This window comes from Bufo bufo, chromosome 5, assembly GCF_905171765.1.
Source record: "Bufo bufo chromosome 5, aBufBuf1.1, whole genome shotgun sequence".
Classification (NCBI taxonomy): Eukaryota; Metazoa; Chordata; class Amphibia; order Anura; family Bufonidae; genus Bufo; species Bufo bufo.
In genome coordinates this window covers 435498779-435521240 of record NC_053393.1, presented here as the reverse complement: position 1 = coordinate 435521240, position 22462 = coordinate 435498779, and the positions used below count along the sequence as shown (strand labels likewise).

General features: G+C 44.8%; 1 protein-coding gene across 2 annotated transcripts in view; it reads right to left on the bottom strand.

Annotated features, from left to right (window-relative positions):
• The window catches only part of KCNG2 (potassium voltage-gated channel modifier subfamily G member 2), a 249301-nt gene that overhangs the window by 31886 nt on the left and 194953 nt on the right, over positions 1-22462 (bottom strand). The window lies entirely within an intron of this gene.

Here is a 22462-nt window from a genome sequence, read left to right as displayed (position 1 = left end):
TTGCGGGGCAATGGAACGGACACACAGATGTGGACAGCTCATGGTGTGTTGTCTGTATATTTTGCAGGCCGATTGAAATCAATCCAACCCGCAAAAAGTGCAGATGGGTTGCGGACAGAAACTACGGCCGTGCGCATAAGCCCATATAACATACACAACGGCTAACAGGAATCTGGTATTGTAACTGACTAGCTTCACTCTGAGGATAGTCAAGCTGTGTACTAAACAATATTCTGTACATTTACTACTCCATAGCACAGACGACTAACTGACACATTACAGTAACCATGCACTCAATTTCTAATTTGCATCATTAATAATTATTGACGACTTGTGCTAAATATAGCCCTCCATCGGATTTGATTAATAACCTATGTGCTGTTTCTCCCTTCCTATGGACCTCACTACGGTATATACAGTTATTCAACCAAGAGAGAGACAAAAATGGAACATTCTGTAATTAGGTTATGTGCTTATTCATATCCCAATACTAAACTGCAAATAATGCATTACTATAATGTCTCTGCGTGTACCGGGCAGCGGTCAAAGACAAATAGCTGCCTATCGAATCTATTAACATAATGAATGAATCCATCTACTGTAGCATTTGTGGCAGTCATCAACATTCTCCATGTGCTTTATATATTGCTTATGTGTTTTTTGTATTGTTAGTCTCCATTTATAATTAATGTGATTATGGCCAACGGTTCATTCATATATGATTTCTGTATTTCTAAGATTTATTATTATTCTGTTTTGTGTATCAGAGGTTTTAACGATTGCAGTATTTCTCTCAGTTAGAACTGCACCATGTTGAGATCCTTTCCTAGAGAAACCTGTAATTATCTTCTGATACCTGTCTTGTTGCAGATTTGCATTGTTGTCTGCAGGTAACTTGTCTTTAGGTTCTGTTCTATGAAAATTTTAGTGACACTGATATTCGGAAAAAGCTATGAAAATATCAAGCTATTTTAATGACAACATTAGAACAGTGGAAAATTAGTAGTGGAAAGGCAGAAAATAGGACTGTCACTAATGGAACACATTTCAATTGTCTCACAGGGTACTAGCAGGGGTATTATAGGGACTGCTCTTTTTAACATATTACATACCGTATCTTAAAGGGTTTCTGTAATCAGAAAAATCGTTATGTACATGAGGGGCTCCGATATGTTCCTGACTGGAAGATATTGGCAAAGTTCTCAGCTTTTAACATCGGCTTAAGGAATTAGCTAGTATTGGAAGTTGCGTATCATTTTGGTACATTTTTTGCTGTGATTTGTGTATGTATATATTTTTTCATCTGCACAATGTATCATTTTGTGTAAGATGTCCCTGTGGTGCATGCGGTCCGCCCCGGTATTCCTCCATTGTACGCATTTTTTTTTGCTGGGGATTGCCGTTATCTGCGGACCGCATGCGGAGGAATTGATCCCCCAGTTATAGGCACGCTACAGTGTCTGGGTTTGGAGCATTTCCACCCGTTTAGGCCACTTTGTCCGTCCATGTCCAGTTTATTGACGTCCTAGTTCTTCTCTGTGCCCGTAAAATCCTGCGCCGTCCCGTTTAGTATTCGGCACAGGCACAGTGAGTGAAGCCCACAGCAGGAGAGCGTCCTTCGCTCACTGCGCCGAATAATAAACAGGATGGCGCAGGATTTTACGGGCACAGAGGAGAACTAGGACGTCAATCAACTGGACATGGGCGTGCCAAAGGGTGAGAAGACGGAGCCTCTTGGTTCTGCAGCAACGCCCCACTAGCATCTAGGGGTTCATTAGCATTTTATAAAAGTCTTTATTTTGAGGGAACGGAGGCAGGCAGGGAGTTAAAAATCATACACTTATGTTCTGCTGACATTAGCACATCGCTAATGTCAGCCAGATACATAACGATTTTTCTGATGACAGAAACCCTTTAAAAAGAAGCTGTCACTATGAAAATGCAGTAGAGAGAGGAAGAAGCTGGGCAGATTGATATTGTTTTGTAGGAAACAATTTAGCAAACTTTTTATTTATTCATTTAACCACTTCATTACCAGGGTGTTTACCCCCTTCCTTACCAATCCAATTTTTCAGTTTCAGTAATGGGCCTATCTAACTGCAAATAACTAATTTCTGAGTCAACCTACATGTATTTGAAATTATTTTTACAGGACATATTACACCTTTGTTTTGTGCCATTAGATGACAGATATGATATTTATTTATTTTTTTAACTGAAAATTAGAAAAAAATAATATATTTGTCCTTATTTTTTTCTCTGGCAAAAGATTTAAAGACATTTCTAAAACCATTACTTTATGTTTTTACTGTGAAATGGTATGCTACTGGTCTAATTTATCAACTGGCTGGGCTCAACGCAAGACCTCAATGGACTGGAGTGCATTTTGATGGCCTATTTTTCGATTGCTGGTTCTGTGGCACCATACTGCAAAAACAGATGTTTTACAGAGCTACATTAGAAACACCTTCAGGGTGACCATTTTTTCATGTTGACCCCCTAAAGTATATATCTTAGAGAGATTCTGACATTTTAAGCTTTTGACTTTTTTTTTTTTGCATACGTTAGTATATTTATGCACAAAAAAGATGCTATACTAAATATAGCTACAACCTATATATTTTAAACTTTATTATGAAAGAAAAAGGAAAAAAAAAGTGTGTACTTTTGAATATTTTATACACAAAGTCTGCTATTTTATTAGATTTTTTTATAAACGAAAAAGGTGAAAATGTGTGTATTCATAATCATGTCACATGACAGTGAAGCAAAGGTAGCAGGTCAGTGCTGTGGCCTGTGATTGGCTGCAGCGGTCACCTGTCCCCTCGTCTACAGAAAATGCACAAAAACGTAAGAACTGAATAGGAAGCTGAAAAAACCAGCTTTGATTAATTTCAATTAGAAATTTAGTGCTGATTCTGCCCCAAGATAGAGCACGCTGCTTCTTTTTTCCACGCTTTTTTACATGTATACAAAAAAGAAAATGCTGCTTTCCATGGAAATTAATGGGAGGCTGTTTTGAGGCATTTTTGGAGCTCATTTTGAGGCAGAAATGCTCCAAAATCAGTGCCAAAAGGACTGTGTGTGAACTGGCCCAAAGAGCCCGCCTGTGAATGTCCGACACTGAACCCAGCGGCGGGGACCAGGTAAGTGTGATCTCCACCAAGATGCTTATTGTGGCGAAAGCCACTTCGCCACGGTGTTTTGGAGGGGGCTGTTTGCCCGCCTCCTGCCCCTGGATTACAGCCCTTTAAGAAACTTATTTGGGCTATTGGACTTCTTGGATTCTTTCTCTTCCCCTTCCCTTGGATCCATTGTTCTCCAGCAGGGCGTTATCTCAGGGGTACAGCCAGACCAGTGGGAACTGGTTTGGGCAGGAAAAGCCATGTTTGCAAGTGATAAAAAAGAGACTTTTACTAACTTTTAAACCCCTGAACCTATTCAAGTGAATTTTGGATATGTTTGTCCCCAAGTTATACTGGTTAAATTGATATACTGTAAGTTATATGTATGTACGATGTAAACTCACAAAGTTGTAACAATTTATAAGAAGTGTAACTTTTCAGCTTAGGAGATAATTGAGTAGATACAGTAATTGACTCAATTATCTCCTAGACAGAGGGGAGGAATATGCTGGGTGTGTTTCTATTGTCCCATTGTGTCCGATTGGCTGCTGTACTTGCATTGCATGTGTTGTAATATGTTTATTGGTTAATGTATAGGTCCAGGGGGTATTCCTCTGGACTGACAAGGGAGAATAAAAGAGGCTGTATGCCCCAGGACAGTGTGTTCTGCTTAACCCTCAAGCGAAGTGTCGTCTCGTTCTTGGGGGGGGGGGGGGGGGGTAGGAGTGTATGCTGTTACAGTGCGACTGCCAGGAGTGTAAACTGTTCATAGGGTTTCCTGTTCGGCTGTATACAGCATTCATGTGTTTTCTCTTTGGGAGTATGGAGTATTCACGTGCTTGCAGTTCGGGAAATTGGTGCTTGCAGTAACTGCCTGTCAATCTGAAAGGGGGATATTGTCTGAAAGGAGTTGTGTTCTGAACGGACCATTACACTTATCTATTGCGACAGAGATATGATTCTAAAGCAAGCACGGGAGTGCCCTCCTATTTTATATAATGCAAAACTTTTGTTTTTCCCAGATTTTTCGAAAGACGTTCAGGACAAGAGGTGTACTTTTTTTGCCGTAAAAAAAACGCCTTCAGGCCAAGGACATTCAATACCCTTTTTTGTATCCAGCCAAATTGCGCATATTTAATGGAGCAATTAATTTTTTTGATACCCCAGTTCAGGCCACGGACTGAATGGACCGGAATAATGTTTAAATTGCAGGGGATAGTGGTGAGGGATGGTCTCAATAAAGAGATCTGTTTCTGTGTAGCGGACCATGGGGTTTTGGGTGGGTTTGGTTGAGGAAAGGGGGCTTTGGGTGGGATGCGATGCGTCTCTCAGGTCGGCTGAGTGAGAGGGATGGGGTTTACAGGGGATTGACCTTAACCAATTGATTATATGTCTGTCACAATTTTAACTTGGAATGTAAGGGCAGTGTTCGATTTAGTCCAGAGGCATTTACCTGCGATTGTCTGTCTATTATAAATCCATTTTACGGAAGAGACAGTGACTCTGATTACTAGGGGATGGGTTGCGCAGGCATTTCATTCTACCTTCACCAGCCACTCTAGAGGAGTGACTGTGTTTATACATAAAGTGAATGATTTCCTCTGCGCGTCCTCCCTTATTGATAAACAGGGGAGGTTTGTTTTTCTACATGGGAAACTCTGTGGTAGATTATGTACTTTAGCCTTTATTTACATTCGTCCTCCTTTCTCTTTTGATGTACTCAACCGTTTACTAATGTTCATAGAGAAGTGGCCAGACTGTCTGACCCTAGTAAATGGGGACTTCCCAACTTTGTTATTAATCCTAAGATTGATCGGATTGCGATGGATGGAAACGGCTATCCTTCTGTATCCAATGAGGGATCCCCACTGGCCCGATTCTGTCAGGAATCGGGCATTGTAGACATATGGAGTGTATTGGGACAGGGAAGAAGAGCCTGTTCCTGTGTGACTAGATCTGGGAACTGTATGTCACAGATCGATTATGCATTGGTAAACGAGAAATTTTTGAGCTGCATTAAACGGATGAGGTATGAGGCTAAGTCGCTCTCAGATCATGTCCCGGTATCCCTTCAACTTACTCTGAATGAGGATAGTGAAGGGTTAATACCTGCTTTTAGATTAAATCCGCATTAGTTGTCTGTAATAGACAACCATGATTGGATGAAACAGGAGATGTTGTACTACTGGAAGGTCAACTATAAATCAACTAAAATCCATTTTGTCTGGGATTTCTTTAAGGCTATGGTAAGAGGTAAATTTGTTAGTACTATCTCCCATCTTAGAAGGGAATATGGTAGGAAGGAGAGGGCCTTGAAGGCAGAGGCGCTAAGTGGAAGGGAGCAGTTCTCCAGGGAAAGGACTGAAAAAAACAGGAGCGATATGCAAAAAACTAGTCAGGGAGACCTGGTAAATTCCTGACTAAATTGATATCTAATCGAGACTCAAAAAACAAATAGTTAGCATCCGGTTACCTGAGGGTATCATTACTGTAAATCAGGAAAAAATAAAGGGAGCTGTTGAAGGAAGTGTGATATTTAAATATATATGTATATATGCCCTGACATATATACATGTATATTGGCCCTTGACTGTGGGCCCGTCCAGGTGGGACCAGGGGATATACATGAAGATGTATGTAGGCCTCCTTGACAGGCATACATCTCTATGTATATATATATATGTATGGATGGGCTTATTATCCCGTGTGTGTGTGTATGCATATTTGTGGATGTGCCCCAAACATCCATGAATATGCATATACTTATAAATATAATTGTGTATATATATATGTGTATGGATGTGCCCCAAGCATCCATACACATATAGTATAGGAACAAGACGTGCCGCCCCCCCCCCCCTCCTCATGCATCCCTGCAGGGGATGAGAAGATCTCCAGATGGCTGGACAATTATGTCCAGCCTCTGGTGACTTCAAAAGGCATGGGATCAATAGAGATCCGATGCCTTTTGGTATTTAACTATCCCCAACCATTGGGGATAGTTAACATAACAGAGAGAGGAACAAACGTCCCTCCCTCTGTTATCTGCACACCTCCGGCGCGATAATTATCGCGCCGCATGGTATGCAGACGTGTTACAGGCGGAGGATCAAAGGAACCCTCCGCCTGGAAGCGCGCTCCGGGATGCGCGGGCCGGCGCAGTGACGTCATATCACCGCGCCGGCCCACGTGTTCTGGCCGGCGGCGCGCACGTGCACGTCCGGACGTGCGGCCTCGGGAGCGAGCGCCGCCAAACTTAAATAGTCAGGCGGCGCTACGCTGAGGCACTTCTGTACAGAGCCCCAGCCGGAGAGGATCATCCCTGGACGAACGAGCAACCCCTGGACAACGAGCATTATACCTAAGTACCCCTCTGATACCCCCCTATTACTATATACCCCATTACTCTCACTCCCTATATACCCCACTACGCTCACCCTCACTGTATACCCCATTACTCTCACTCCCTATATACCCCACTATATACCCCACTACTCTCACTCCCTATATACCCCACTACTCTATATACCCCACTACTCTCACTCCCTATATACCCCACTACCCTCAATATATACCCCCCTACTATATACCCCACTACTCTCACTCACTATAAACCCTACCCTATATACCCCTGGTAACCTTCTATATACCCCTGGTAACCTTACCCTATATACCCCTGGTAACCCTAACCCTACCCTATATACCCCTGGTAACCCTACCCTATATACCCCTGGTACCCTACCCTATATACCCCTGGTAACCCTAACCTATATACCCCTGGTACCCTACCCCTTATTACCCCTGATAATCCAACACCCCTAGTAATCCCTTCCCTGATTTACCCTAATCACCTCCCGCGGTATATTTATGCTTTATGGTTGGCTTACACTCTAGTAAGACCACCGTCAACCTTCGTCTACCCCATAGGGATAGTTTATAGTACTAGGTGGGTGGGCTGTTAATATTGAATGTGTGTATCGTATAGTTAGTTTGTGGGTGGAATTGGGAATGTGTAGTGTAGTTGAGTACTGTATATCTAGTGCTGTATTGTAAATGTATTGCGTAGTGTATTGTTAATAAATACTGTTATATTTGTATCCGTCGGTAACGTGTAGTTATTGGCGATAGTTAGTTAGTAAGGCGCATGCAGCTAGTGTAGCGATCAGTGTAAGGCATAGTGAAGGTATTGTTATTATTATATAAAGGTATAAATAGGCGGAGTTATCAATAGACGGCTCCTCCTATTTATGAATATTAAGTATCAATATTTGCATAAATATTGGTGATTAATATTCCCCCTTTACATTGGCGAGCCAGGCCCACTGCTGAGAATTTGTTTTCTGTGTTTGGGTTTTGGTGAAAAGAATCGCTTACGCTGTGAACTAGTCAGGCGGGAGGGACGCGGTCAGTGGATTCTGAGCGTCCATTGCCTGATAGTTCGTATAGGTAAAGCGGTTTGTTCAATCAGAACCAAACACAGAGCAACCTCTACAGCAGAGAATCTAAAATCTTTTCTGATTTTTCTGTATTAATATTTTCTGATTCCCTTACACGCCCACTGGAGAGAAGTCATCACCTACACCACTGAAGAGAGAACCGTCGTCATTGAAGTCGAACATAAGTCGTCTGGCTGGTCGGGAGAAGGCGTTCCGAATATTGAAGGACCTCCTCCACGCAGCAATACAGCACAACAAACGACACCAATGAAGATGGCCTCTCGTCAAAAAGTAAGTATGAACTTCGCCACACTGCAACACCTCAGCAAACATAGCACATACAACCCCATCATTCCCACCACCTACAAATCCACTGAGCTGCTATGGTCCACTTTATTGGACCAGGCATACGCTCATGACAAACTCTGCATTAATCGCAGCATGTTTAAAAAAACCAAAAAACGGTTCCAAATGTTAGCCAAATTGGTTCACACCTTTGAGGATATCATTTGGAAGCCGGAACATCTGGAAACACTTAACAGCACGGCAAAGGCAGAGGAAGTTTCCAACACTGCAAACTTCCACTGCAATTGTTGTGTTGAGAACATTAAACAGTTACACACATTACAAACACAACTACAAGAGAAATCCCAGTGTACGGTCGAGAGGGGCAGGGAAATTTGCGTGTTAGAGTCTAGACTCTCTGACAAGGAGAGTTTCTACTCTGACATGGATAAAGAACTGCTCAGACTGTACACTGAGATAAACCAGTTCAGGAACAATACGGTATCTATGGATAACATGATTGTTCAACTTCGAGAGGACCTGGCTGCAAAAACGCAAACCATTGCGGATTTGCAGCAGGTCATCTCGAATCTGTCACGGCCTGGTGCTAACAGTATGGTGCCCACGAAACAGGTTTGTGTTTCGGAAACGGCACAGGGGGAGATAGCGGCGACAGCGCCAAGATCTTCCACGGATCAAACATCCGATACAGTAGACACTAGGGGACAGGTGGAACGGACGCTACATTTCACCCACACACCCAGGGAGAATAGTAGCAACCGATCCCAGGAACAGGGCAACGATTGGAGAGAGGAAAGTGGTTGGCCATTTACCACTTCCAATCCGCCAACGCGTCCGGAAAGACAGGAAGATTTTTATCCTAACCATTCCAGTATGGAAAGGATAAACTTCCTGTTACGGATCTGCAAGGAGATCCCAAAATATGATCCCAGTGTAGATCCGTTTACTTCATGTGATATCTTCGAGGGTCACTGTAACAAGTATTCAGTGGCTCACGAATATCGCATGGAGTTATTCAAGTTATGGTTACCTACACACCTAAACCAAAGGTATGAGGTAACGGGGAGGACGCAACCCATGAATGGACAGTTTTATGACAAGGAGGAACGTCTCTCCATACTCATGAGACTGGCAACGGGCCATTGGGACGTCACTCCGGATATCCTGTCCAAGTTCAAACCCACTATACATGACGAACCTCTGTCTATGTGTAGTCGGTTTGAAGCAATGTACAGAAGGGTTACAAAAGATCATGGTATCGGAATTCCACAGGGTATGATACGTATGTTTGTGGAAAAATTCCCATACCTTGACACTGCAATCCGGTTGAGTGCAGCTAGGGAGCCATCCCTCACGGATGCTGCTATGATTATTGAGCAGTGCAGACAGGATACACTGCTCAATAAGAAATCCGTCAAAGTGACGGAGCGTGCGCCTGTACACGATACATCTCAAGATGAACGGGTACAGCACACAAAAGGTAACTCGGCTATTCGCCCCACAGCCCCGCCATTGGAAAGGATTGGAGGCATTCGATGCTTCCTATGTTTACAATACGGGCACATAAAGAGGAATTGTCCACAATGGTCACGTAACAACCGGACAAATCCTGAGAGAACAGGCAATAATAACGGTTTCAAGATGAAACCTAATTATGCCAAACCAGTGGGGGAATATCTGGGACATTCACAGGTCCAGACACCAAAACGTGTGGCTGTTGTGAATGACCCAGCGCGTTCGGTAATGAGTGTGGAATCCCTGGAATCCACACGAAGGGTTCATAGCAAGAACCCACAAGTGGCAGTATGTACCTCACAGGTACCTACTGGGAGTCTGGTAGAAATTGATTGAAGATCAGGGATCCCTAAAGATCTGGCGCCAGTATGTCCCATCATACTGGATTCTTCAGGGAGACCCCACATAAAGGCCAAAATCAAAAATCAGGACGCCGAAATCATGCTTGACACTAGTGCGGAAATTTCCATTACCAATGTCAAACATGATTTACATCCCAACAGCCCTCAGTGTGTGGTGATCGGATTTGATCACCAACAAGGGGGGGTGAGGGCCCACAGAATAGAAGAAGTAATTGTCCAGATTACCAGTCACACGACCCTTAGGATCCCCATGTGGTATTACCCCGGTTCTGACAACATTATTGGAACCGACGTAATGACACAAAATGGGTGGATCTTAGATCTGGCAAATAGTATTGTATGGAGGGGTCCCAGACAATCCAAGGTGTTTGTCATCCAACGCCAGTTTCTGGGACCACCATTGCCAACAATAGATGACTCTACTGAAGTACTTGAACACAAATGGCCTGAGATCTCGCATAATCCAGACCTGGAGCCTATTGTGTATGAGTACCCCGATCTGTGGGCCCAGGGAAAAAATGATTGTGGCAGACTGATTGGTGTTCAGGTGGACATACAGGGTCCCGACCCTCCACCTCAACGCCAATACCGCTTTCCGCCAGAAGCCACCCATTCAATTTTGGACACCGTCCAAGAATTAAAAACTAGGGGGGTGGTCATAGAGGGCAATTCTAAATGCAACAATGCCCTCTGGCCAGTAAAGAAAAAGGACACCAATGCATGGAGGCTCACCATAGACCTCCGGGTCCTCAACAAATACACCCCAATGTCCGCTCCAGTGGTGGCACAGACTCCTGACATCATGGCCAGAATAAGCGGCAAAAGTCGCATATTCTCAACCATAGATGTTGCCAATGGGTTCTTCTCAATTGAACTCACTGAAAACTGTAGGTACAAATTTGCCTTTACAGTAGGGGACAAACAGTACATGTTCGGTGTACTCCCCCAGGGGTTCCACAGTAGTCCCACGTATTTTCACCAGGCATTGGCGGCCGTTCTGAGTGTATTCTCACGGCCGGAATGCCTTCTGCAATACGTGGATGACCTGCTCTTACACACAGAAACCATAGAAGAACACTTGGTTCTGTTAAAAGAGCTATTGGGACTCCTGGCCAAGTCAGGACTCAAGCTGAGTCCCCACAAGGCAAATTTGGCCAGAACAGAGGTAACTTTCCTTGGAGTCCAAATTTCTTTTGGAGCCAAAGGAATCGTGGCAGCCAGAGTGGAAGCCATGGTAAAGTTACCTAGACCGGGCACTCTACAAGATTTGAGAAAATTCCTGGGAGTTGCTAATTTTATGAGGGAGTTCATAGAGGATTTTGCTGCCAAAGCAAAACCCCTCTATGAACTCCTCAGAGGAGAAGACCCCTCAATCAAAGGTTGGTCTGATGCACAGGAAGGGGCCTTTTCTACTTTGAAAAGGGACCTCTCCTCTGCCCCTGTATTGGCCACTCCCCATCCTGAAGGGGAAATAGCCATACAGGCGCATGCAGGGACGGAGTCTATCTCAGCGGTCCTCCTACAGCAGATAGGATATGACACTAGACCGCTGGGATACTTCTCCAGGTTACTTTCGCCTGTTGAACGAGGGTTCGATGAGTGTGCCAAACAACTGGCAGCCATACACTATGCCGTCAAAACCACTGAGCATATTGTAGGCTTCAGGCCCCTCACTTTACAGACTCCACACTCTCCATTGGCCCTCTTGCTCCGTGATACACTCCCTGGAGTCTCCCAACAGAGATTCGGGAGGTGGATTATGGATCTCAGCGGCCGGAGTCTGCAGGTGAACCACAAAGCCAAGTATGTTCTGTCCCAGTTATTGAACCTAACTGGCACCGAACATGACTGTGGCCAACCAGCGCATATCAACGCGCCACAAATTTTCAGGACCGATAAACATCCAGAAGACAGAGTCATCTTTGTGGATGGCTCTCGATTTTTCATGGATGGGACCTATGTCACAGGTTTTGCTGTGCTGGATGAGACCACAGGTACCCAGAATCTTGTCAAGTTACCAGGTCACATGTCGGCACAGCGGGCGGAACTGGAGGCGGTCAAGGAAGCCTTGCTTCTTCAACCCCCAGGGAAACGAACTATATATAGCGACAGTTCATATGTAGTTCGTTCTCTCACCCTGCACCTGGACACATGGAAAAGACGAGGATTTGTGGATAGCCAAAACAAACCTCTGGCTCATTTGTCGGTCCTGAAAGAACTTTGGGAATGGGGCATGGCACACACGGCGGAAGCAGCCATCATAAAAATCCCTGCGCATCAGAAAGGGGATGAGCCTTTGACGTTAGGTAACAACAAGGCGGATGAATTGGCCAAACTAGCGGCAGTGTCTGGGATCCTTCAGGAAACAGACACTGAGCCGTTACCGGCCTACCAGATTGCAGTTCGTACCAACCTGAGTAAAGGCCCGGTGTCATTTGAGGAGGAACAAGCAAAAGATCCTCTTCTAATGACACACCTCCACAGCATCCCTGGTCAATACAGCAGGGGATCCTGTGTTACGATACCGGTACACAGCAACTTCCTCTTCCCGTGGTTCCACAACATCTGCAAGCAGAGCTAACCAGATTGAACCACCAACTGTTTGGACACCTGGGCCGGGATAAACTCTTGTCTCTCCTGAGAGACAAATTATACTGGCAGGGAATGTCCAACACAGTAGAGGAAGTAACACAACAGTGCCTGGTTTGTGCTCAGGTTAACCCAAGGGCGTCGGCCCTGAAGCCGGTGTTGCAGCGAGTTCCTCCTGCAGATGGTCCATGGTCCGCACTACAAATAGATTTTATAGGACCTTTACCAACAGGAAGTCGTAACTATCGTTACGCACTGGTGGTAGTGGATGTCTTCTCTAAGTGGGTAGAAGCCATCCCCACGGTTAATGATTCGGCTACAACCACTGCCCGTGTTCTCTGGGAACAGGTTCTGTCACGATGGGGTATCCCCAGATTGATAGAGTCGGACAGAGGGACTCATTTCACGGGTAAGGTAATGAAAGCACTTTGTGGGCTTTTAGATATAAAGCAAAGGTTTCATGTGCCTTACCACCCTCAGTCTGCGGGCATCGTGGAGCGGATGAACCGGACCATAAAAACTCGACTTTCTAAAGCACTACTGGAGAAAGGTTCCTCATGGGTAACCTCTCTGCCAGCCGTGCTAATGGGAATCCGAGCTACCGAGGCTACTAGTACCGGTATCACCCCATTTGAACTAATGACCGGACGCAAAATGCCCCTATGCCTACCCAATGAACCCCTAGTGTCAGGACCAGTGAAGAACGCCATCGCCAGAGACCTGTTTCTCCAACAGGTACAACTAAACCTGAAGGAGTTACTGCCTCATGCAGCGATACGGCTACACAGACCGTATCTACAGGGGGAAACGCCAATGCCCTCTGTAGGAGAGCTAGTGATGGTGAAAATCTTTCGTCGGGCCGGCCCCTGGGATGCAAACTGGGAAGGACCCTATCAGGTCCTTGAAGTAATGGGTGACACCATGCTAAAGGTGCAAAGGCCGATGACGACCAAGAAAAAGTCACGTAGGCGACAGGGAGTTTTATGGATCCATATCGACCAGGCCAAAGCCACCCGGGCCTCCCCAACTTAATAACATGAACCCTCACAAGAGTTGGGTGACCGGGGGGGGGGGGGGGGTTTTGGTGGGGTCGAGGGTGGATCCATGAAGCTAATTACATTCACATTGAATTAACAGATCACGGGAGGGAGACTCACCAAGGTTACGACTAGCCTGAAAAGATATAGAAATCCTCTGAACATGGCATATCCCGAACTTGTGGTACTGGTGGTAAGCATGATGATGGCAGGCTCAACCTCTTCGGGGGAGGGCCTGGGAGTTAATAATGATATGACTGACATATCTATGAATAAACCCGGCCTTTTAATGGTGGAATGTTTGGAGGGCAAAATCCTGAAACCATACGAGAACTTTTCCTTCACACCAGGACAGTGGTATCTGTATGGTTTCCAGAGGGAGAGTTTTGCCCAAGGTGTAATTCAACATTATACCCCTGTGGAGAATGTGTCTGCCATACAACATGATTTACATGCACTCTGCCTCAAAGAATTCAGACATTTTCGGGACTCTGACCCTACTCCTATGAGATCCTTAAGATGGGTGTCTAAGGACCCTCACTTACATCCTTACAAACAAGTGGAAGCCAACACTACCACAGTGTTGTGTACCAAGGAGGGGGTTCTGAGTCCCGAGGATGTCACGGGTGCAGAGTATAGTGGCTGGTATATCCTTAAAGCTACCTTCATAAGGAGGGATAGCCAAGATGGGCTGAGGGTAAGGACATATTTTGACAGACCCATTCCGGTAAAGGGCACCCTAAAAGCTTATTGTATGTTAAGAGATTCCCAGATGATTATCACTAGGGAATCCAGTTATGTTCAGGGACATGTGTCCACAGATTACATACGAACCAGTATAGTGATGCTAAAGTTAAATTGCAGTAACTCTGGCCAGGCCCTATGGAATGACCAGAGTGGTCCGGTAAAACTGGAAGGCTTTTACCGAGCCACCGTTTTAAAAGTACGGACAGATGCCAAGGATCCCAGGTATGCTCAGTTAAAGGGATCTCCATCCATACGGTCCTTAATGATCACCATCATGAGAGACAATTGTGTTCAGGAGGTGACTGGATATTATTTCGTCACCTATGCCCACTGGGAACAAGATACCCAGATGGTAACCTTGGACACTAATCCCTGGAGTTGGGATTTAGTGTGCAATGGGGTGGATACCCCTACAGTGGATGTATGGATGGACGGTACCCCTATGAATGAGGAATACCGGGGTAGGTATGTGTCTTCCGATTGGAAAGACCCCAGTGGCAGGGATATTAACTTTGACATCAATATAGATGGTTCGTTTAGATGGCCTTTTTGCGAGGCAGTAGATGAAGGGTGCTGGACATTTACACAATGGGCCTATCTGTCTAAATCCAAACCCGTAGGAAAACTAGTGCTACAGGTTGGAGAAAGTGACCAATGGTATCCGTTCAGAGGTAGAGGGCAAGTTTGTGTGACGGTGGTGAGGATCCCCTATGAAGCGACAGGTCTCCAACCTGTAAAAATGCATTTAGACTCTTGCAACGCCCCTATCCATCAATTGGCAGATCCTATAGCTCCTCAACTGTCATCCCCATGGAAGATCATCACGGGGACAAAATTCGTCCTATTTACTTGGAGAATTTCCGTAGATGACTTCCGAGTCGACCAGTGGGATCACAGATGTGGGGAGTTTGTGAGGAACCAAATTGACATGATAAGAGGTTGGATAGAGGCAGGGCAAGAGGTAAGAAAAGACGATCTCATACATAGAAATCACCGGGGAAGAAGAGATCTGATAGCCATGGGACTAGGCGGAGGTGCATTGGGAGTGGGCGCCCTGAACACTATGGATATGGAAGTCCTGAGAGGTAAACTTGGGGATGTTGCGCGACACGCCGGAGAAGGATTCGAGACCCAGCTTGATGTAAACCACGTCTTAGAGGGTTTGCAGCATTCGCACATAGATGCCACTACCTCTCTATCGTCTGCTTTACGAGAGAAGTTTAGAAGGTTAGTTGTGGGTCTCTTGGAAGAACAGGATAGAGCTCAGCTCGCTCTGGCGTGTACGCAAGTCCAGAGTGAACTCTCAGGCAACCTTAAACATATTGTATCATCATTGTACGGCGGCCACTTCCCATTTAACCTCCGCCAACGGGTAAGTCCTCTTATATCTCCTTTTGCAGCCAATCACACCAACTGGTGGGTAGTCCAGTGGCACGGCTGTAGGAATCTCACTTGCACTGCTTCGTCATTGGCCCCTGTATCTGGCCATCTTAGACAGGGTTACAGTGCAATTAACTTAGGGATTGTCATAAATAACCAGACGGTGCTTCATCCACAGCTCCCCCCGGGCGTTCTAACCTATGAGAGAGGCCATCCTTATCTGTTAGACACAGAGGGATGTTGGAAGAAAGAGGATGCTATCCTCTGTCAAGGTAGTCAGGATCGGGTGTTAAGACACCAATGTTGGAGCACCGAAGGGTCCTGTGAGATGAAGGCCAGCCCAATACCCTCCTCCCTTAAATACTTGGGACAGGGGTATTGGTGCTGGTACCAAAGGCAAAACATGTCTTATACAATCTATGGAACTAACTGCACTGAGAGAGGAGAACTCCTCCCTGGAGCGTATTGCACCCTTAGTCCCGTCCTAGGTTTAGATGTCGCAGAGTTACAAGGAAGGACACCAATCGCCCCGGAGAAGAGACTCGACATCCGCCCTGACGTACCCGTGAGACTCCAGAAGATCCCTCTTGGCTTTGGGATAGAACTCAAACATCTCCTGCTAGACTTCAGCCAAGAAGACGAAATAATTAAGAATCTTCGAGAAACAGAGAAACAGGCCACCATCCAACTGATGCACGACAAGAATAAAATAACGGCAATCACAACTGCGTTGGACAAAGACTCCAAGATCTCCTGGTGGGAAAGTCTGTTCGGCTACAGTCCAAAGGCAACATCCTTCTTCAACCTATTGATTCATCCGGTGATAGTTCTTCTGGTTCTGGTAATCGTCATGTACACGGGACTGTGTCTAATCTACAGGAGGGTCAAGAGACTTGCGGACCAGCTAAACCAGAACCAGACAGAACTTCACGAAGTTAATCGTAGGAGGCTCAGGACTTAGCTCCAACAAAGTCCTGAAACCAGAGATCGCATGGACATACGGTTTCCTATGAAGGTCGGGATGAAAATCCAAAAGCCATCCTGTGACCTCATAGTATTGTGTGTGTGTATATAAATATTGTGTGGTAGTAGCTTTTCCTATGAGGGTTCAGGATGTACCTCCAAAGCCATCCTGTGACCTCATAGCATTGTGTGTATGTATACACGTATTGTAGTAGATTTTCGTAGGAGGGTTCGGGGTGTAATCATAGGCCACCCTGGGACCTCATCATATCGTGTATAGATTTATATTGATTATTTGCATGTGAGTTCCTCATGTACCCATGGACACTCTAGGTGCAAGTGTGCGACAGCCATACTACAATATGGCTGGACGCCCACTTGCATCCTATAGTCATTTCCCCAATGACACCAGGGTAACCACCAGTGTCTTGGGAGGAATAGAGAGTAAGGCCAGGTGGTATGAGTCTCTATGGGTACACACTTAATTGAATTGGACTGTATTGGGAGGGATGTGACATGTTTGTGTGAGTGGGGTAGAGTAGATTCCCTAGGGTCAGGCCCCTCATCTACTAAGTATTTGCCGCTTCAATATCGACAATGGTGACCTTTTGTAAGGGTTGGATTGAATGATGGTAGTGCGGGGTTCTTTCCCGCAGGTAGAATTTAGGTACTATGACATCACCTCCCCTCCCTTCAGAAAATCTGACCTGCCTTGTAAAAACCTATGTATCTGTCCATGGGAGAACCTCTCCAACAACTGAGTCTTCAATTAAGATGAAAATCATACTGGTGTTAAAAGGTACGGCCGTCCGTACCCCATAAGGAGGTGCTACATGAATTACCGGCACTAACATTGGGGGTAACGGACGCCAGAAGAACAACACTGGCAAAGAGAGAGAACACGATCACCGAGTGTAGTGACCTAAATACGGTAAGGGTGAAGCCATTCCGGAGTCAGAAATAGACTACATAGGGAGTGGCTGACACCTGAGGAACATACCAAAGAGAAGACGGTGTATTCGGTGGACGGAGGCGTTGGTGACGGGCAGGTCGGAGATGTTAGTCATGATAGGTGATGTCTAGGTACCTAAGGGTCATACTACTTCAGTCCTTCCTGAATTGTCACCTAGAGTGCGATCGAGAGGGGGTAAATACCTCCCAACCCTTCCCCCAACATGTTTATTGTCGTATTCCCGACAACAGGGGGATTGTTGAAGGAAGTGTGATATTTAAATATATATGTATATATGCCCTGACATATATACATGTATATTGGCCCTTGACTGTGGGCCCGTCCAGGTGGGACCAGGGGATATACATGAAGATGTATGTAGGCCTCCTTGACAGGCATACATCTCTATGTATATATATATATATGTATGGATGGGCTTATTATCCCGTGTGTGTGTGTATGCATATTTGTGGATGTGCCCCAAACATCCATGAATATGCATATACTTATAAATATAATTGTGTATATATATATGTGTATGGATGTGCCCCAAGCATCCATACACATATAGTATAGGAACAAGACGTGCCGCCCCCCCCCCCTCCTCATGCATCCCTGCAGGGGATGAGAAGATCTCCAGATGGCTGGACAATTATGTCCAGCCTCTGGTGACTTCAAAAGGCATGGGATCAATAGAGATCCGATGCCTTTTGGTATTTAACTATCCCCAACCATTGGGGATAGTTAACATAACAGAGAGAGGAACAAACGTCCCTCCCTCTGTTATCTGCACACCTCCGGCGCGATAATTATCGCGCCGCATGGTATGCAGACGTGTTACAGGCGGAGGATCAAAGGAACCCTCCGCCTGGAAGCGCGCTCCGGGATGCGCGGGCCGGCGCGGTGACGTCATATCACCGCGCCGGCCCACGTGTTCTGGCCGGCGGCGCGCACGTGCACGTCCGGACGTGCGGCCTCGGGAGCGAGCGCCGCCAAACTTAAATAGTCAGGCGGCGCTACGCTGAGGCACTTCTGTACAGAGCCCCAGCCGGAGAGGATCATCCCTGGACGAACGAGCAACCCCTGGACAACGAGCATTATACCTAAGTACCCCTCTGATACCCCCCTATTACTATATACCCCATAACTCTCACTCCCTATATACCCCCCTACTATATACCCCACTACTCTCACTCACTATAAACCCTACCCTATATACCCCTGGTAACCTTCTATATACCCCTGGTAACCTTACCCTATATACCCCTGGTAACCCTAACCCTACCCTATATACCCCTGGTAACCCTACCCTATATACCCCTGGTACCCTACCCTATATACCCCTGGTAACCCTAACCTATATACCCCTGGTACCCTACCCCTTATTACCCCTGATAATCCAACACCCCTAGTAATCCCTTCCCTGATTTACCCTAATCACCTCCCGCGGTATATTTATGCTTTATGGTTGGCTTACACTCTAGTAAGACCACCGTCAACCTTCGTCTACCCCATAGGGATAGTTTATAGTACTAGGTGGGTGGGCTGTTAATATTGAATGTGTGTATCGTATAGTTAGTTTGTGGGTGGAATTGGGAATGTGTAGTGTAGTTGAGTACTGTATAATTAGTGCTGTATTGTAAATGTATTGCGTAGTGTATTGTTAATAAATACTGTTATATTTGTATCCGTCGGTAACGTGTAGTTATTGGCGATAGTTAGTAAGGCGCATGCAGCTAGTGTAGCGATCAGTGTAAGGCATAGTGAAGGTATTGTTATTATTATATAAAGGTATAAATAGGCGGAGTTATCAATAGACGGCTCCTCCTATTTATGAATATTAAGTATCAATATTTGCATAAATATTGGTGATTAATATTCCCCCTTTACAGGAGCTTTTGTAGAACATTTTTCACAAATATATAGAACTAGTAACGGTAGTATGGATGATGAAATGGAATCCTATCTGAACTCCATTACATTTCCGGTTCTTACTGAAATACAGAGGAACTCCCTTGATGTAGAATTTTCCCTTCATGAGCTAGTGGCTGCACTGAAGGCCTGTTCTGGAAATTCCTCTTCAGGTTCAGATGGCCTCCCCTATGAGATGTATCGCAAATACGGCGACGTGATACTCCCAAATTTACTGAGTGTAATCGATAACTCCTTGGAGGAGGGTATATAACCAGAGTCAATAGGTGAAGCGGTAATTGTATTAATATTAAAAAAGGTAAAGAATCCATTAGACAGAGTCCTACAGACCGATATCGCTCCTTAATACCGATGTTAAACTTCTCGCCTCTCCAAAGTTATTTCCTCGGTTATTCACTCTGATCAGAATGGGTTCATTCCTAGCAAAGGTACCCATCATAATCTCCATAGTCTTTTCACAAACATACAGTCCCCCGGGGGGTTTCCCACTCCATCCCCTCTTTGGATGCCTCTAAGGCAGGCATCCTCAAACTGCGGCCCTTCAGCTGTTGCAAAACTACAACTCCCAGCATGCCCGAAGAGCCTACAGGTATCAGCTTACAGCAGGGCATTGTGGGAGTTGTAGTTATACAACAGCAGGAGGGCCGCAGTTTGAGGATGCCTGCTCTAAGACGTTCGACAGGGTGGAGTGGAAATTCCTTTGGAAGGTGTTAGAAAGGATGGGATTTGGATCTAGATTTATTAGCATGGTTAGGCTTTTATATAGCTCTCCAACTGCGAGATTGAACTTTAATGTTAACTTGTCCCTTTGTTTTTTATTGTCTAGAGCAGTGATGGTGAACCTCTTACAGACCGAGTGCCCAAACTGCAACCCAAAACCCACTTATTTATTGCAAAGTGCCAACACGGCAATTTAACCTGAACACCAATATCATATATCTTCCATGTACTTTATCATTTAGCTATAATAACCTGCCTACATTCAATGTGCTGCCTGTGCCGTTCATAGCATGTCCTGCACTATTGAATGGCAGGCAAATTCTAAGGCATATTGGTACGCCATAGACTTTCTCCAGGGTGCGGGTGCCCACAGAGAGGGCTCTGAGTGCCGCCTCTGGCACCCGTGCCATAGGTTCGCCATCACTGGTCTAGAGGCACCCGTCAGGGTTGTCCCCTGTCACCCTTATTATTTGATATTTACATTGAACCTTTAGCACTTAGTATTAGACAAGATACAATTATTGAAGGTTTTGGAGTATCGGGACCAGAGGATCGGATCTCCCTATACGCGGATGATGCATTATTCTACATGAATAAAACCAACTCTACTCTCCCAAGAAGTATCTATTTGGTAAACTCTTTTGGGGAGGTCTCTGGTCTTGATATTAATTGGGCAAAAACCACCCTTATGTTACTAGATAACTGAGTATTTGAATGAGGTCCCTCTTACAATGTTAATATTAGTTGAAACAATAGAATATCTGGGCATGATGATATCACCTAGTGTTGAGGAGTATACTCAGCTTAATTTGATACCATTGATAAGCAAGTTGAGATCAAAAATTGCAATATGGTCATGATTATTTTTAACCAGAGCTGATAGAGTTTCTTTAATTAAAGCTACATGCACACGACCGTATGTGTTTCGGGGTCCGTATGCCATCCGTTTTTTTTTTTTGCGGATCCATTGTAACAATGCCTAAAACGGACAAGAATAGGACATTTTTTTTTGCGGGGCTACGGAACGGACACACGGATGTGGATAGCACACGGTGTGCTGTTCGCATTTTTTGCGGACCCATTGAAATAAATGGGTCCGCATCCTATCTGCAAAAAAAAAACAAAACGGAACGGACACGGAAACAAAATATGTTCGTGTGCATGAGGCCTAAGATAGTGATTTTGCCCCAACTTCTTTATATTCTCAGGAACTCCCCAGTTTGGATTGAGGACAAGTTCTTTAAACTTCTTGAGAGCATAATGCACGATCTGCTTTGGGGAAGAAAGCGAGTGAGGTTAAAATTAGTGCATTTTTATAAGCCATTGGTTCAGGGAGGATTGAATCTTCCCTACTTCAATAGTTATTTTATAGCTGGGCAGCTATTGTTATTTTGTCAGTGGGAGGAAAGTATGTTGTGTAAAGTCTTGGTAAATCGCTCACCCTTTGATAACATGTTTACATTATTGGAATCTGGGCGATTGAGTAACGCTGAAAAAGAGTATAGAATAACTGGGAAGTTATTTGCCAGAGCCTGGACAACTATCAGAGAATGGATGGGGATAAAGGGTTCTCTTCGGTGCACCCCTCTTTTTCTTACAGGAGACTGATAAATTACTACGCGATAGATTCTGGCAAAAAAGCAATATTAATTATCTTTCACAAGTAGTGAAGCATGGAGAGGTACTTCCTCTGTCGAGTTTGGCACTTTTGGGGAATTTAGGCAACCTACGTTGGTTTCGATATTGTCCGTTACATTCAGCCCTTTTAAGAGTTAAACAGGTTTCACTTTTAGAGATAGATACTTCTTCACTCTTGAATGTTGTGTATGTAACTTCTGGTTATAGGGGTAAGATCTCTCAACTATACAAATTATTAATTAAGACACTTTTTTTTAATGCTCTTTCACCGGGTCAGAGGGCCTGGGAAAATGGTTGTCCGGTAGTCACATCACTGGGGTGGGGAAATATATTCACTCATTTAGAATTAGTTTCACACAATTTTAATCACATAATGATTCAATTTAATATCACACCCTGACTTGGCTCAATAAATGTGGTTTACGAGAATCTTCAAACTTCCCTCGGTGTAGATCACAGGGGCCAGACTTTATGCACATCTTATGGTTGTGTCCTGATTTAAATGTATACTGGGAATCAATTTGTAATTTTATTACACAAAAATTTAAGATAGTAATCCCAATGACTTTTGACTGTTGTATATTGAATGACTTTTCTATCCTCACTTGCCTTAAGTACCGAAAGTTTCTCTTGGTTAAAATTATTTTTTAGCCAGACTCCTAATTACTGGCTTTCTCAAAATACTCCAAGGCTCAATGAGTGAATATATCTAGTAAGCAAGGTTAAGAGCTATGAGAATATTTTGTATTCTCAAAGAAAA